This window comes from Phaseolus vulgaris, chromosome 1 (genome assembly GCF_051622355.1).
Source record: "Phaseolus vulgaris cultivar YP4 chromosome 1, ASM5162235v1, whole genome shotgun sequence".
NCBI lineage: Eukaryota > Viridiplantae > Streptophyta > Magnoliopsida > Fabales > Fabaceae > Phaseolus > Phaseolus vulgaris.
The window spans coordinates 35,929,102-35,945,253 of record NC_143498.1 but is presented as its reverse complement, the minus strand read 5'-3'; the positions used below and the strand labels follow the sequence as shown (position 1 = coordinate 35,945,253).

The following is a 16,152-nucleotide window of genomic DNA, read 5'->3' as shown; positions in this document are numbered from 1 at the left end:
AAAACTCGAACAACAAACCTCTTTAGTTATGGAGTTCTATCTCCAAACATCTCCCACCATTCTCCAGGGAACATAACTTTCTGACATGCCTTTTTATCTTCCGTAAAAAATGTTCCTCTACCATAGTGAAAATCAGTAAGTTGCAAATTGATTTTTTTCCTTTCTACAATGTCATTAACCAATCTTCTCATGCATATGTACAACCCCTCCTTCACCTCAATATTATCGTTTATAAAGTTTGGTTCATAGTGTAATTGGGGGTTTAGGTAATAGACAGTTGCATGCAAAGACCTATGAAACTGATTATTCCACCTTTGTCAATGATTTTCCAAACAGGTTCATAATTACGTACCAATTATGTTATATTATAAATAATTACACAAATAAATAAGTATTTAAATTTATAATGTAAGAAAGTTAGAAATGTTACCTTTTCTTGATATTATTAAAGTTGCTTTTAATATTCTCTTTGACGCAGTCCATCTCCTTATATATAAATTCCTTTGCGGGTTTTGCATCCGAATCTACCAATCGAAGAACCATCATAAGAGGGACAATAACTTTTAAGCATATAGTTACATTCTTCCAAAATTGACTATCTAATACCACATTTTGAACTTTTCTCCCTTCCCGTGAAACTTTCTTGTTTTCCATTCTTCAAAGTTAAACATGGTCATCAATGATGTTTTCATTTCATACAAACAAGCTAGAGTCAAGTAAGATGCGAAAAATCTAGTCATTTCAGGCCTTATCAAGTCCCTTCCCTTTGTAAACATTTTCAAAATGCTAATTAGCATTGTTCTACCGTAAATGTAGGTAATGACTTCTTCCCTTCTTGATAGTAGTTTCATGAACCTTTAATTGCTTCTCAAAATATTCAAAGATTAAATCAATATAAAGGGCAACATATGAAGTCCAATATAAATGCTCCCTTTTTTTGCATCAATAGTTCTCCAACTGCCTTGAAATTTGTAGCATTATTAGTAACTACCTGCACTACGTTTTCCTCACCAACAAATTCTATCGCATGATCCAACATTTTAAATACCTTTTATACAGTTTTTGAGATGTCATAGGTATTTAATGAATAGAGAAACATAGTTCCTTTAGGACTGTTCACCAAAAAATTACAGATTGAACGTCTTTTCTTATTTGTCTATCCATCAAATATATGGTACAACCTGTTCTCTTCCATTGATCCTTATACTCTTGAAGTTCTATATTAGTTATGTCCATTGCTTGTTTCATAAGTTTCTCTATGATATCAAGATATGATGGAGGTTTATAGCCAATTCCATATCTACTAATCATGTCACACATTTTTGCAAAAGTTGGATTTCTAAATACATTGAACGGGATGACACTTGTGTAGAAAAATTTAGCAATTTGAGCATCAACTTTTTCTTTATCACCTCTCTTGTATATTTGATTCAGAGTAGCTTGAATACCATCAGTAGATGCAAATTTACTTTTAAACATCTTGCTAGTACTACTTTTACTCTCTTCCTCACCATGAATTTGTCCAAGGCTATTGAACTTTCTTTTCTTCAGTGAGGGATCTTTAGCTTCTGAGATAACTTTCAACATTAAAACTTTGATTTCTTCTGGTACTGATACAAAAGGTTCAGAGTCATATCTAGTTCCAACAAGATGGTGTTTGAATTTGAAAATGCCTTCATTAAATGTCTTTAAGTAGTAATTACATTTCACTTTTTTTTTCCGTTCCCTGATGCATCAGTTCCATGCTTCCATCCAATATCTGTTGTATTTCCCGCAAAATTCTTAATTTTAGGTGGTAGTGGAAATGCTGAATTTGAACCACTTCCAGACATCTTACAATTTCCAAAAAAATCTAAAAAACACCAATCAATCTGCTAAAAATCTAAAACAAATCCAATTTGCCCAAAAATCCCCAATCTTTCCAAAGTTTCCCAAACCCAACCTAAAAATAACCATAAGCCCAATCAGCTAAAATGCCTTACTCCAATTTAAAAAGCTCCAACCCAATTTAAAAATTCCTAACCCTAAACCCAATTTGTCCTAATTTTCCAACCTTAAAACCTAAGTCCCACGAAACCCACAGTAGCAACAACACATAACTGCGGTGTAGCGCTGCGAAAATCCAATGGTAAGTGGTGAATGTGTGTAGATTATATTAACCTTAATAAAGCATGTCCTAAAGATTCTTATCCCCTGTCGCCCATCGATCGACTTGTCGAAAGAGCAGCAGGACATAACATCCTCAAATTTCTTGTTGCATTCTCGGGATACAATCAAATCCAAATGCATCTGAGAGACAAAGAGAAAACAACTTTTAGAACTGACTCCGACAAATTCTATTACGAAGTCATGCCATTCCGGAGCTACCTACTAGCGATTGATGGATCATGTCTTCCAAGACATGATTGGGAGAAATGTCGAAGTCTATGTGGATGATATTGTCGTCAAGTTTGACGCATGTGAGCAACACATTAAAGATTTGCAAGAAGTATTTTGAGCTCTCTGCATGCGTCTCAATCCTGACAAGTGTGCGTTCAGAGTAGAAGGATGAAAATTCTTAGGCATAATGCTTACCCATCGAGGCATAAAAGCCAACCTTGAAAAGCAATCACTGAGATGCGTAGCCATCCCAATCTAAACTGACAAAGTCAAACTTGGTAAGACGAATGATAGGATGGGAAATAGAATTGTCAAAGTTCCACATTCAATACCAACCCAGGGAGGCAATCAAATCGCAAGCTTTAGCTAATTTCGCAATTGAGCTTAGTCCCCAGTCGACTGAGGCAAAGAACCCCTAATGGATCTTACATGTTGATTGCTCTTCCAACAACAGATCATGTGGTGCGGGAGTAGTGTTGGAAGGACCAAGTGATATTGTTATCGAACAAGCTTTGAAATTTGAATTCAAGACATCAAATAATCAAGCCGAGTGCGAAGCTATCATAGCTGGTCTTAACCTTGCTATTGATTTGGAGGTGAAAAAGCTATTATGTAAAAGCGAGTTACAACTAGTGGTTGGTCAACTGAAAGAAGAATTTAAAGTTCGAGAAACACTCTTACAACAATATTTCCATTTTGTGCAAGGATTGATTGCAAAATTTGATGAAGTAACAATCCAACATATCCATTGGGAACATAATACCCAAGCCGATACAACCACAAGGAAAAAAGGACTCCATCGGTCAATAATTTACATAACCATGACCAAACCTAGTGTTGGCTTGGAGGAATGTATGGTGACCGATACTCAACCAAATTGGATGACACCCATCAAGAAGTTCCTAATTGACGGGACAACCAAAGCACATTCCAAAAAAACAATGAAACAGAAAACCACCCAATTTTTATTGATAGATCAAGACTTTTACCGTCGCGGTTACTCTCATCCACTCTTGAAATGTCTCATTCCTAAGCAAGCCACCTATGTCTCATTCCCGAGCAAGCCACCTATGTCTTGCGAGAGATACACGAAGGGGTATGCGACACTCATTCAGGAGCTCAAAAATTGGCATCTTAAATACTGTGGGCAGGTTATTATCGGTCGGCCGTACAAGGTGATCGCGTTGAATTTGTGCAGAAGTGCGTTAAGTGCCAAAAGTATGGCAGCCTATCTCACCGTAAACCTGAAAATCTTAATTACATTCTTTCCCCGTGGCCATTTGTAAAGTGGGGGATGGATATCATCAGACCATTTGCTCTAGGTAAAGGGAAATGTAGATTTCTATTGGTCAACATAGACTACTTTACTAAATGGATAGAAGCCGAACCCTTGACGGCCATTACCGCACGGAATGTCCAAAATTTTGTTTGGAAAAACATTGTGTGCCGGTTCGGACTACACCAGGTCATCATCACTGATAATGGTCGACAATTCACCGATCGAGGACTCGTTGAGTTTTACGAAAAGCTTGATATCAAGCACATCACAAGCTCGGTAGAACATCTACAAACCAACGACCAAGCCGAGACCGCCAATAAAGTTATCCTCAATGAGTTGAAGAAGCGGCTTGGCCCAGCCAAGGGTAAGTGGACCGAAGAACTCATCAAAGTATTATGGGCCTATTGTTGTAGGTCACAATCCCCACTCAAGAAACACCATATAGGTTAACTTATGGAACAAAAGCCATGATCCTCGTTGAAGTAGGAGAGCCCTATCTACGACGACAAACAATGGACTTGGATTGGAATAAAGAAAGTTTGTTGGTTGGGCATAAATGCCGAATAAGAGAATAAGCGTGCAAGCTGCGAGTGGCACGAAGTTACAACTCAAAGGTAAGACCACGAACCTTTCAGAAAGGAGATTTGGCCTGGCGAATGCGCAACGACGCCCAGAAAGATGATGGTAAATTTTAAAGGAACTGGGAAGGACCGTTTTGCATAGCTGACACAGCAACCAGAGGATCTTATTATTTAGAATTTTTATCAGGAAGAAGTATATCGAGAACGTGGAATGCCACGCATCTCAAATTTTATTATAGCTGATAAGATTTAATAAAAATAGTGTACTCTTTCCTTGCTCGGTCGTTTTATCCCTAAGGAGGGTTTTTGGCTGAGAAGGTTTTAACGAGACACTTTAAAAATTCATATCCAAGATTTTTTATTCAGTAGGGCATATTATTCCAGCTACATTTACCCCATCACAGTCAAAATGAATCTTATCAAATCTATCGAGATCATTATCTCGGCATGTGTATTTACTCTAGAAAAGTCAAGTTCGGAGTAACTCATAACATAATATATAGGTTTAAAATGACCAGAGCAATACCAAAATTTACTTCTCGGTCAGAACGAACATCGACCGCCATAGAAGTTTTAACTCAAAACACATTATCATCGTAAATGACCAGTACTTATTGTTCATAACGACCGAAACTGTTGCACTACGAAGAATAATCCAAATACACACGGCTTAATACGGTCGGAATAAAACGAAAATATCGCATCGTGCGACTAGAATGATACAATTGTTCACTTTCTTTTACCAGTTAACCTGGCCTTTGCATCATATTTTACACACTACCAAGCCGCACCGCTTGGTCAGACTTTACTTGTGAATAAGTATAATTCCTACAGATTAAAATCCCTAAAGGCTCGGTAAACCACTACTTTTGCGCACTTACTCAATTATGGAAAAGATTGAAAGATACATATACAATAAGTTCCCCAAAGTTACATGGTTTTTAAAGGTCGATCGACTGGTTGATAAAATGTTTACATCTATGATACACAAAATTAAAATTGTTCGAAGATCACATCCCGGGTCCAAAATAAAAATCACTTAAAATGGCACTAGAATTTCTTCAAATGATGGCTCAAGTTCGGCTTGAGGGGTGACAACATTCTCTCCACCCACACCCTCCATGGGTAATATTGGCACTAGCTTTCCGTCCACCATGTCTTTATCCAAGTCATAGCGAGGGTCCTCGGTCGGTACTTTGTGGTAAAAGGCCGCTTGTTGTAGACCATGATAAAAGCAATCCTCGCTATATATGCAACATAAATGCATGACACTCTTCCACCTCGGTCGAGAATGCCTTTTCCCTTTCCTCTGTTGCAACTTTCTCCTTGGCAAGATACGCTTTCTCTACCTCCATCATTGCCAACTCATCCTTTAAGGTTTTTTTAGTCTTTTCAGCGGCAACATTATCTTTCAAAATTTTTTCCTTAAGAGCTTTGTTTTCTTCTGAGGTCGCCTTCAGTGAATTAGCATACTCGACCAACTCCTTCTTTTGCTTGGTCACCATGGCAAGAGTTCTTTCTAACTCTTCGCCAAAAGTTTGGCCCACAACAAGCGATCGACTATGCAACTCCGACCATTCGGCGACCAAGTTGTTGGTAGGAACGACTACTAGTACGCCCTTAAATTCTGGGGTCAGCTCAATCTGAACGCCCGATGCCACCTCCAACTAAGGATTAAGCACCGATGGTTGCCTAATGGATGGTCCCTTTTCCATAGTCAGTCGAGCCGTTTTGGCTGGACGACCACATTTTTTGGCCGTCGGAGGCACCGTAATTTGCAGAGGCACCACGTCGACCGATGTCACAGGATTCCTCTTCCTGACCGCCTTGAAACTGTTGATCTTCCTATTCACTTCTTGACGTCTCAAGTTGGCCATAAGGTCCCCCAAGGGTGGATCCATCCTAGTCATGATAGCTTCCAAACATAAATGAATTAAACAACATCAATAGGATGAATATAAGCATGTATACAGGAAATTTACATACCAGTAAGGTCCGTCCACTTCTTGGACGAACCGTATAAGGCTATCAATTCTTGAGTAGGAAACTTATATGAGATTTTTTCAAACATAGCTAAAACCGCCTTATCCAGAGGTGACATCGACGATCATGGCTAGGCGGCAATTTGACAAGGGTTTTGGGTCCAATGAAAAGGAAATTTTGTTTCCCCCTCTACGTTATAAAAATAGTCTCGGCCATCAGGTTCAACAAATATTTTTAAGTATTTTTTCTTTAAAAAATTTATAGGAAGTGGTAAACACCGCAAACCAAACACTCCCTGGACGACTTAACAATGACAACCAACTAACTGAAGTGCTTGGACGAAAATTGTAGTAAAACAAAAACGATTGCGGTGTTGGAATGATCTTAAATATATCACAAATTATCCTAAACGCCTGAAGGCACGCCCACGAATTGGGTGCAATTGGGTCGGCGCCACATTGAGGATTCGAAGAACCCCCATTAGTGACATCATCAAAGGGTAGGGTTACATGCAAATCATGGAAAAAGGCGCCATAGATAAAAAAGAAATCATGAGGTGCGTTTTCTCGACCGTGACACACCCGATCGGAATAGCCACATATATTGGCCATCAACACGTCTAAAGGAGCATCAGGTTTTATAAATGACACTTTGGACAAAAACTTATCTAAAACATGAGAATTCTTAAAAGAAGTAGGGATTTTCAAAACACGTGGATTGAGCCACTCATAATTCGAACCTTCTGAGATCGAATGGTTTGAGCCACGGTCTCTCCCGCACTACCAGATACAGTACGAGTAACTTCAGAAGACTCGATATCAATGACACTATTCGACGAATCGACAGAAGAAGACATTATTGACTTGAAAATTTGAACAACCAAGACGCAAACTGGTAAACTCTACACTCAGAGCAAATGGCACAAGCTCTATAGGCAGTGAAGAAAGCGTAAACCCAACCAAGTTATAATGGTATCCTATTAATAGGAAACCAAATAGGAAAGAAATCCCTACGTACCTCGTTTCGAGCTGTTATATTTACTTTCATACAACGATCCACACCATTCAGTATGTGAAACGACACAACATTTTCACCGTTGACAAAATTTGATTGAACAATATTTAATCAAGCTGCAACGTTTTTAGAAAACGCAAACATCGCATCTTTGCAACACATTTAATATTTCTAACGGTCCAATCACACCTTGGGAACTGCAACGGTCATATTCGACTCTTCAAAAATTTATTTCTTCAAGCTTGGGGGGATGAGTCTATCTCGGCCTTGGTAATCGGATGCTCGAGTCAAATAACATGAAAGAGCAAAATAAATAAATACGCAACAACAACATAACGATTTTGCATAAGTCAACCCACATTCCAAAATATACGGAAAATATCTTCAATATAACAGAATAAACCGAAAGATACACCCCAAGTACGAAGGAACTGCCATGCACGTCAGTTAACAACTGATCTAATCCATGAGAATCCAGGCCCATGAGCCAAACACTTTAAATAGAACCTCTTGTGAAAGTAGTAATGTACGTTTTTCTCATTCACTAAAATATACCTAGATCATAGCATTGACTTGAGCGTCGGAGTGCAATCGCAGGTACCCCCACCAGACGACCAAACATCATAGTTGAAGGAAGGAGACTTAAAGGAATCAGGAGACCACTGACATGTCAACAATTGTGCATCCAGCTACAGGTACTATTTGAGTCTCCAAACTCATAGAATTACATTTATAATAATCTTATTATTATTATTATTAGGTTTAAATATGTTTTTCGTCTATGTACTATAACACATTAATTTTTATCCATAATTCAAACTTTAGACACTTGAATATTTGAATAAGGAAATTATTGAAATGAGTCTTTACCAATATTATTTTTACGTAACAAATAAATTTTCAACATAAACTTTATTATAATATTATAATATTCACGTCAATATAAATATATTTTACATTTTAATCCACAATGAAAATTTGTTTCTCATATAAAAGAAAATTATAAAGACTAATTCTAATAGTTTTTTTACTTTAATCATCTAAAAGATCTAAAATTTGAATTAAGGCGAAAATCAATTTAAGGTGAAAATATTTGAAAAAAAAATATTTAACCCTTCTTATTATTATTATTAGAAAAATGTAGTATCGAGAGACATGAGACTTTAAAGATCGCTGAATACCTACCCTCTTAAATGTGTTGTATTGAGCATTGACTTGAAGCATTAAGTGAAGAAAAATAAAAATGAAAAAGTTTAATGTGATGAGGGGAAAACATTGGGCATAAAGGCATAAAAATAAGTAGGTTTTGATAAGAGAAATGTGAACAAAAGTAGGGTAGGGGTGTAGGGACAAAGTACTGGACGGATACCAAAGCGACATGCATAATCCCGTTTGCTACCATTAACCAAGCACTCTCCGTGTGGACCCATTCTCTGCTCACACTGTCTGCTTCCATCACACACTCCCTTTCCCCTCCTTTCCTCTCTTTCACATTTAATCATTTTTTTCATCTTATTTTTCAAAATATATTTCTCTTTCCTATATCAAACCAAACATCTTTCCTTTATATAATTCCACTTTTTTCAATTACCATTACCCTCCATAAAACTAATGTTTGCAATCTTATAACTACACTAGGACTGTTTATTGTCTTCTTTTATTTTCAATAAATTATATTTTATCAATTCAATAATACTTTCTTAAATATTTGTATCTTTTTTTGTTAGAACTTAGATTTAGGAATATCCCACTCCCTTGCTATGCAAGCAGAGTGGAGTCCAAGTTTCAACTCAGATTCTGCATGCTTTGCCCCATACTCACAACTCAAAAAGAAAATGTTAGTATTCATAATTTGTTTAATTTAATTTCTCTAATGTTACTAAAAATTTAATTACTTGAATCTGTTTTTTTTTTTTTTTTTACGTACGATCACGTGCAATTAAAAAACATATTCACCCTGATGACGCAGTTTCAAGTTAATTAATGGCGTCCAATTTTTTGTTAATAATTTAGTTTATGATTGAATTTGTAAAGTTATTTTTTATGATTGGCTTCATGCACACAATGAATAGGTCATCGTGTCGATGCATTTACAAAGAGATTATTTTTTTTTTGGAACCTGAAGATATTATGACTTCATAACTTTTGCGTACGTAAATTTTGAGTATTAAGACTATGAATAATTGTTAAATTTATTTTAAAAAATATGCTAATGCATAAAACTATCAAATATCATTTTTATTTTCAAAAGTTACCACACACGTGAAAGAACTATTATAACATTGTTTTTTTTAATTTAATAAGTTATTCTAATTTATTATGTATTATATTATGGATTGTTTTTCATAAACGGTATATATCTACAATCTAAAAATAAAATAAATTTAAAGGGCTGAGTTAAAATTAACACTGATGGAATTGTTAGACGATATCTTGGTTTTGCTACTTCTGGAATGTGAGAGTTTATTGGTGCTTTCTCTGCATTTCTTGAAGTTAATATTATTATGGTTGTTGAGTTTTATGGCGTTATGCATGCAATATATGGAGAAAGCTCTAAAGATTGAGTTTACTAATGTATGACTTAAATGTGATTCTGCCTTGATTTGTGTTGCATTTGTTGCTAGGGTTACTCATATCTTTCGTGAAGAGAATGTATGTGTTGATAAGTTAATTAATTTAGAATTTATTCATAAAGAATCATTTCATTGATACAATAGGTTTTCATCTAGTCTGTTATTAGAATTCTTTATGAATAGGTATAATATACTTATGTATCGTTTGTGTTAAGATATGAATTTTGGTCTAGTCCTCCCATATTTTTTTTGTATTTTTTTAATAATATTTTTTTTTATGTGATGGTTGTTACTTGATGACTTAGTCTAACTGAGATGTCAAGTTGCATAATAATGTTTAACATAAAAGATTTTATATAAAAAAAATTAACTTATAATATTTTAAAATTTAAATGATATTTAATTATTTTAGATATTATGTCAACTAGCTGTAATTTAGAAATTATTTATATACATCTCTATTCAATGTTGGCAAACAATAAAATAAATAAATAAAGATTAAATTACAATAAATTAATAAAAGTGGACCTAATCGTAATTTCCATCAAAAACTAAAAATACAGTTACAGTAAAATATAAAATCGTAGTTTCACTTATAAAAAGTTTATAAAAATCAAATATAATATTTTGAGTGAAGATATATACCTCAAATATAAATAAATATTAAGAGCTTTTGAAAAATTGCTGGTCACTGCTATAGTCTACCATGAATAGAGTATAGAGGCAATGAATAAATAATTGCTTTTTCACTTTGTTTTTTTTTTAAATGATGCAATTTTTTAATTTATCGATTTAGGGTTTAAAAATTATTAGAATTAGCAAATATTTTTAAGTAGATGAAGTCATAATTCTGTCGATGATTTTGTTTTTCTCAAGAAGAAATGGTTGATTCTATTAACGACTTTAATAGAATACATATTAAAAGTTATGTTAAGAACATTTTAATTTTTTGCTTTATATAGAACTTTCTTTAACTATACCAAATTTACTTTTTTAATATTTTTTTTACATATTTAATAATGTAGGTTTTAAAATTTAAATTTATAATTATATGATCGTATTTTTTTTATATTGTTTAAAAAATGTAGGTGTTTATAGATGCACTTAAGTTTCTTTTAGATGATAATTTGTATAACTTTCTGTTAAACTAAAAGTTGAAATTAATATGATACATATTTAAATGGAAGTAAAAATTTATATTTAATATATATAAATTAATATTTCAAACAAAATGTGACAATAAAATTATTTTTTAGAGTCCATCTTACACGTTGATATTGTAGTTTGTCTTTTAAGATTTTTATTTTGGTTACTGTGGGATAACCTTTTGACTTTAGTTTATATAGTTTAACTTGGTGATCATGCGTTTTTAAGAGTTTCTCGTACTACAATGGTTAAGAAGTAATAAGATTAGAAAGTTAACCCTAAATTCATTGGATTGTGTCAAATTCTTTAAGAAAATAAGTTTAATGGCTCATAATATTGTTTTACCTCCTCATTCGCCCACCCGAATAATGTATTTCATGTATCTCCCCATTAAGAAAATACATATTAGATTCACCTCATATTCTAGAACCTAATGAGGTATATATTAGAGAAGATATGTCTTATGATGGTGATAGTCCTAGATTATGAGATAAGACAACTTAGAGTGCAAACAATAATATGATTAAAATGTTGTTGTATCTGAAGATCGGTGATTCTACCTAGGAGTTGTATATCAAATGTGTGAGTCATACCTATACCTTTCATGATAAGTGAATTTTTAAGATTGAAAATTTAAGTTGTTGGTGAGAATATAAGAACTGAGATTTAGTAAAGAATTTTTAAATAGACAAAGATTAAAAAGTTTATAAATAGGTTATTGGTGTTCATTCCTTATTTCATTAGAAATTATGCGTCTTTTGAACGCTCTTTAAGATTAAATGATAACTAGGATGTTGTTATTTAGGTAAAATACAGGTAGCTGTTAATACTGAAGGCCTTAAACAAGAGGGGAAGTGAATTGTTTTCAAACGTTTTTCAAAAATTTTGAAGGTATGAAAAAAGTCAAAGAAGAATCACAACCAAAGGAATCAAAGAACACAAGATAGAAAACAATTTTAGTTGAATTCCAGAAATTCAACCGGTTGTTTTTATCAACAAAGTGTAAAAACAACTAAACACAGCTATACAAGAGTTAACGGAGAGAAAGAATCACACAAGCAATTTTATACTAGTTCACTCTTATATCAAGAGCTACATCCAGTTCTCAGAAACCTCTGGGTATCCACTAAGTAATCAATAACCAGATTGCAAACACACAACCACCAAAGAAGTGATCTTGATCTCTTTAAGAACACACACTTCCTTTGGCACACCACAAACACACCACAGATCAGAACACCCTCTGACTCTATGAACACCAGTACTTACATAATTATAAATCAAGAAGAAATAAGATTGATCACAACTGGTATAAATCAAATCAAAATACACAACAAATCCTACTTCACTCTTAGAGAAATATCAAAAGCCTTAAGCAATCTTGGAGAAAACTTGATTTCAAAAAATGATTTTGTAACCTTAATGCTAGGAGCGTATAACAGAACATTTATACTCCAATTAGCAGTTGAAAACATTTATTATAAAAGCCAAATCAGTTTCAAATCATTTAAAGCAGATTTAACAAACTTAATAGAATTTTGTTAAGACATTTAAAAAAGTAGTCGGTTGTTTTGTCAAAATAATCGATTGAATTGGTTTGACAGCAAAGTTAACCAAATTCAAATATGCCAAAACCAGTTTCAAAAACCTTTAGTATGAAACAACCGATTGAAACGATAAAACAACTGGTTGTTTTTCTGCTTCTTCATAAAACACTCTTTTCAAAAACATTTGAATTAAACCAACTTTGGATTCAAACTAAGAGTAAATTAACAAATTCAAACTACCCCAAAACACACCCAACTAAGCTAAAAACAACCTTCAAGCAATCCATGTTGATTTGGAGTCATCAAAGCTCTTCTTCAACAATCTCCCCCTATTTGATGAAGACAAATCCCTGGTTTGCTTTGTTGAGTTCTGTTTGAATTTGAAGGTACCTGCAAAACAATCAAAACAGCAGTACTAGAGAGTAATTCCATCCAGAATCTCTTACACTACTGAACCAGCTTCCACTATGTGATTTCCTCAAAGAAAAACCACAAAATCAGTGTGAAAAAACAGTGTAAGTGAGTGTGAAAATAAGAGTTTCCTGCACAGCTATATATCAGCAATTAAAACAGTTATAAACAACAATAAACCAGCAACCAAACGAGCATATTCTCCCCTATTTGTCTTCACAAATAGAGTAAAACAATTTGACAATATAAAATTTAAGAAAGGTTTTGAGAATCAACAACTCCCAACTCATTTCTTAAGAGAAAGAACTTGTCCTTTGGCAAAGGATTGGTGAAAATGTTTGTCGGTTGCTTTTTTGTTTCAATGAATTTCACTTCACAATCTCCATTACTGACATGATCCTGAATAAAGTGATGTTGGATCTCAATGTGCTTTGTTCTGGAGTGTTGAATATGATTTTTGGTCAGATTTATAGCACTTGTATTATCACACAGCAAAGGCACCTTGCTAACTTGCAGTCCAAAATCTTCCAACTGTTGCTTGATCCAAAGAATTTGTGCACAACAGCCTCCAACAACAATGTACTCAGCTTCTGCAGTTGACAAGGCCATACAACCTTGCTTTTTGCTGTGACAAGATATAAGACTTGAGCCAAGTAGATGACAAGTCCCACTTGTGCTCTTTCTATCCAATTTACATCCTGCAAAATCAGAATCAGAATATCCAACTAAATGTATAGGAGAGCGTGAAGGATACCATAAACCCACAGATGTTGTTCCTTTTAGATATTTCAGGATTCTCTTGGCAACTTTAAAATGAGATTCCCTTGGACTATACTGAAATCTTGCACAAAGACAAACCAACAAACATGATATCAGGCCTACTTGTAGTGAGATAAAGTAATGAGCATATCAACCCCCTGTATTTAGTTTGGTCCACTGCTGTTCCAGCCTCATCAGCACCCATGTAGCATCTTGTAGACATAGATGTTGTTGCAACTTTACACTTTTCCATCTCAAATTTTTTTAGAATCTCTTTGCAATACTTAGATTGACATAGAAAAGTGTCATCCTTAGTTTGCTTGACTTGCAATCCCAAGAAGAAAGACACCTCACCCATCATTGACATCTCAAACTCTCCCTGCATGGCTGCCACAAACTCTTTACACAAGCTATCATTAGTAACACCAAAAATAATATAATCAACATATATTTGTACTAAAATAATAGCAGAATTAGAATTCTTAATGAAAAGAGTCTTATTAATTTTCCTTCGTTCATATCTATGAGACAAGAGGAAATTTCTAAGTCTCTCATACCATTGTCTAGGAGCTTGTTTCAGCCCATATAAAGCCTTTTTCAGCTTATACACATGATTGGGAAGCAAATGATCCTCAAATCCAGGAGGTTGTGATACATATACCTCTTCATTGATGATTCCATTCAAGAAGGCACTCTTCACATCCATTTGAAATAATTTGAACCCACTCATACAGGCAAAGCCAAGCAACAACCTTACAACCTCCAATTTGGCTACTGGAGCAAAAGTTTCATCATAATCAATTCCCTTTTCTTGGTTGTACCATTTCGCAACTAGTATAGCTTTGTTCCTTGTGATCGCTCCAGATTCGTCTAGCTTGTTCCTAAATACCCACTTGGTTCTAATGATGTTCATCTTATCTGATCTAGGAACCAAAGTCCACACATCATTTCTGGTAAACTGGTTAAGCTCCTCATGCATAACAGCAATCCAACTTTCATCCTTAAGAGCTTCATTAATTGACTTAGGCTTAACTTGAGTTGCAAAGGCCATGTGTTTGCAGTAGTTTGAGACAGTTCTTCTGGTAGACACACCTTTTTGAATCTGCCCAATAATGTTCTCCATAAAAAGATCCTTGGGAAATCTCCATTCTTGAGGTAATTCATCCTGCTGCAGAAATTCAACCGGTTGTTTTGTAGAAACAGTCGATTGTTTTTCTGGACAGTTCTCCAGATTTTTCAAGGTAGATTTTTGCAAGATTTCTTTGAGATTTCTTTTCTCCATGGTTAGTTACATAAAAAATGACATGTATAAACTCTTCTACAGCCATGAGCCTTTTATTATATATTCTATAAGCATGACTAGATAAGGAATAGCCAAGAAAAATACCAACATTAGTTTTCTCATCAAATTTTCCAAGACTTTCCTTACCATTATTCAAAACGTAGCATTTGCATCTAAATACCTTCAGATGACCAATGTTTGGTTTCCTGCCATTGAATAACGCATATGGAGTCTTTTTCAAGATAGGCCTTATGAGAACCCGGTTAATCACATAGCAAGCAGTGCTGACAACATCCGCCCAAAAGTACTTAGGCAAGGAAGATTAACTTAACATGGTCCTTGCAAGCTCTTCAAGAGACCTTTTCTTCCTTTCAGCAACTCCTTTCTGTCGAGGAGTTCTTGGAGCAGAAAAGTTGTGGAAGATTCCAAGCTTTTCACAAAATGAACTAAATTTTTCATTTTGAAATTCTCCACCATGATCACTTGGGATAAAACAAATGCTGCTGCAGGCGGTGCTTTGCAACCTCTTAGCAAGCTTCTTAAATGCAGCAAGAGCATCACTCTTTAATTCTAGAAAGAGTGTCCAAGTAAACCTAAAAAAGTCATCAACAACAACAAGAGCATAGTAGTTTCCCCCAAAGCAGCTCAAGGGGCTTTGAAGTGAAAACCACATTTTTTAGTTTAAAGGAGTGTTTAGTTTGTTTTCCCTTTTGACAAACTTCACAAATGTGATATTTCTCAAACTTGAGTTTGGGTAATCCTACAACAAGATCCTTAGAAATAAGCTTATTTAAATGCAACATGTGAATATGAACTATTCTTCTATGCAAAAACCATGATTCCTCATGTTTGGCTAGAAGACAACCAATGGAAGAAGGATGAGAGATATCAAGTAAACATTGTTGACTTTTTTACCAATCAACAATACTTCCTATGAATTTGGTTGACGAATTTCGCAGGTGTTGGATTTGAAGGTTACTTGATAACCTTTATCACACAGCTCACTAATGCTTAGTAAGCTATGCTTCAATCCTTCTACATATAGAACATCATGAATTAGGAAGTTGCTCTTGTCACCAATGGTGCCTCTCCCAAGAATCTTTTCTTTATTGTTGTCCCCATAGGTTACATGCCCTTCTTGCTTTAAACTAAGGTTGATAAACATGGATTTCTCCCCTGTCATATGCTTGGAGCAACC

General features: G+C 34.7%; 1 pseudogene; it reads right to left on the bottom strand.

Annotated features, from left to right (window-relative positions):
* Positions 1-262: 262 nt before the first annotated feature.
* On the bottom strand, positions 263-1,832 carry LOC150029599 (uncharacterized; annotated as a pseudogene).
* Between the last annotated feature and the right edge of the window lie 14,320 nt (positions 1,833-16,152).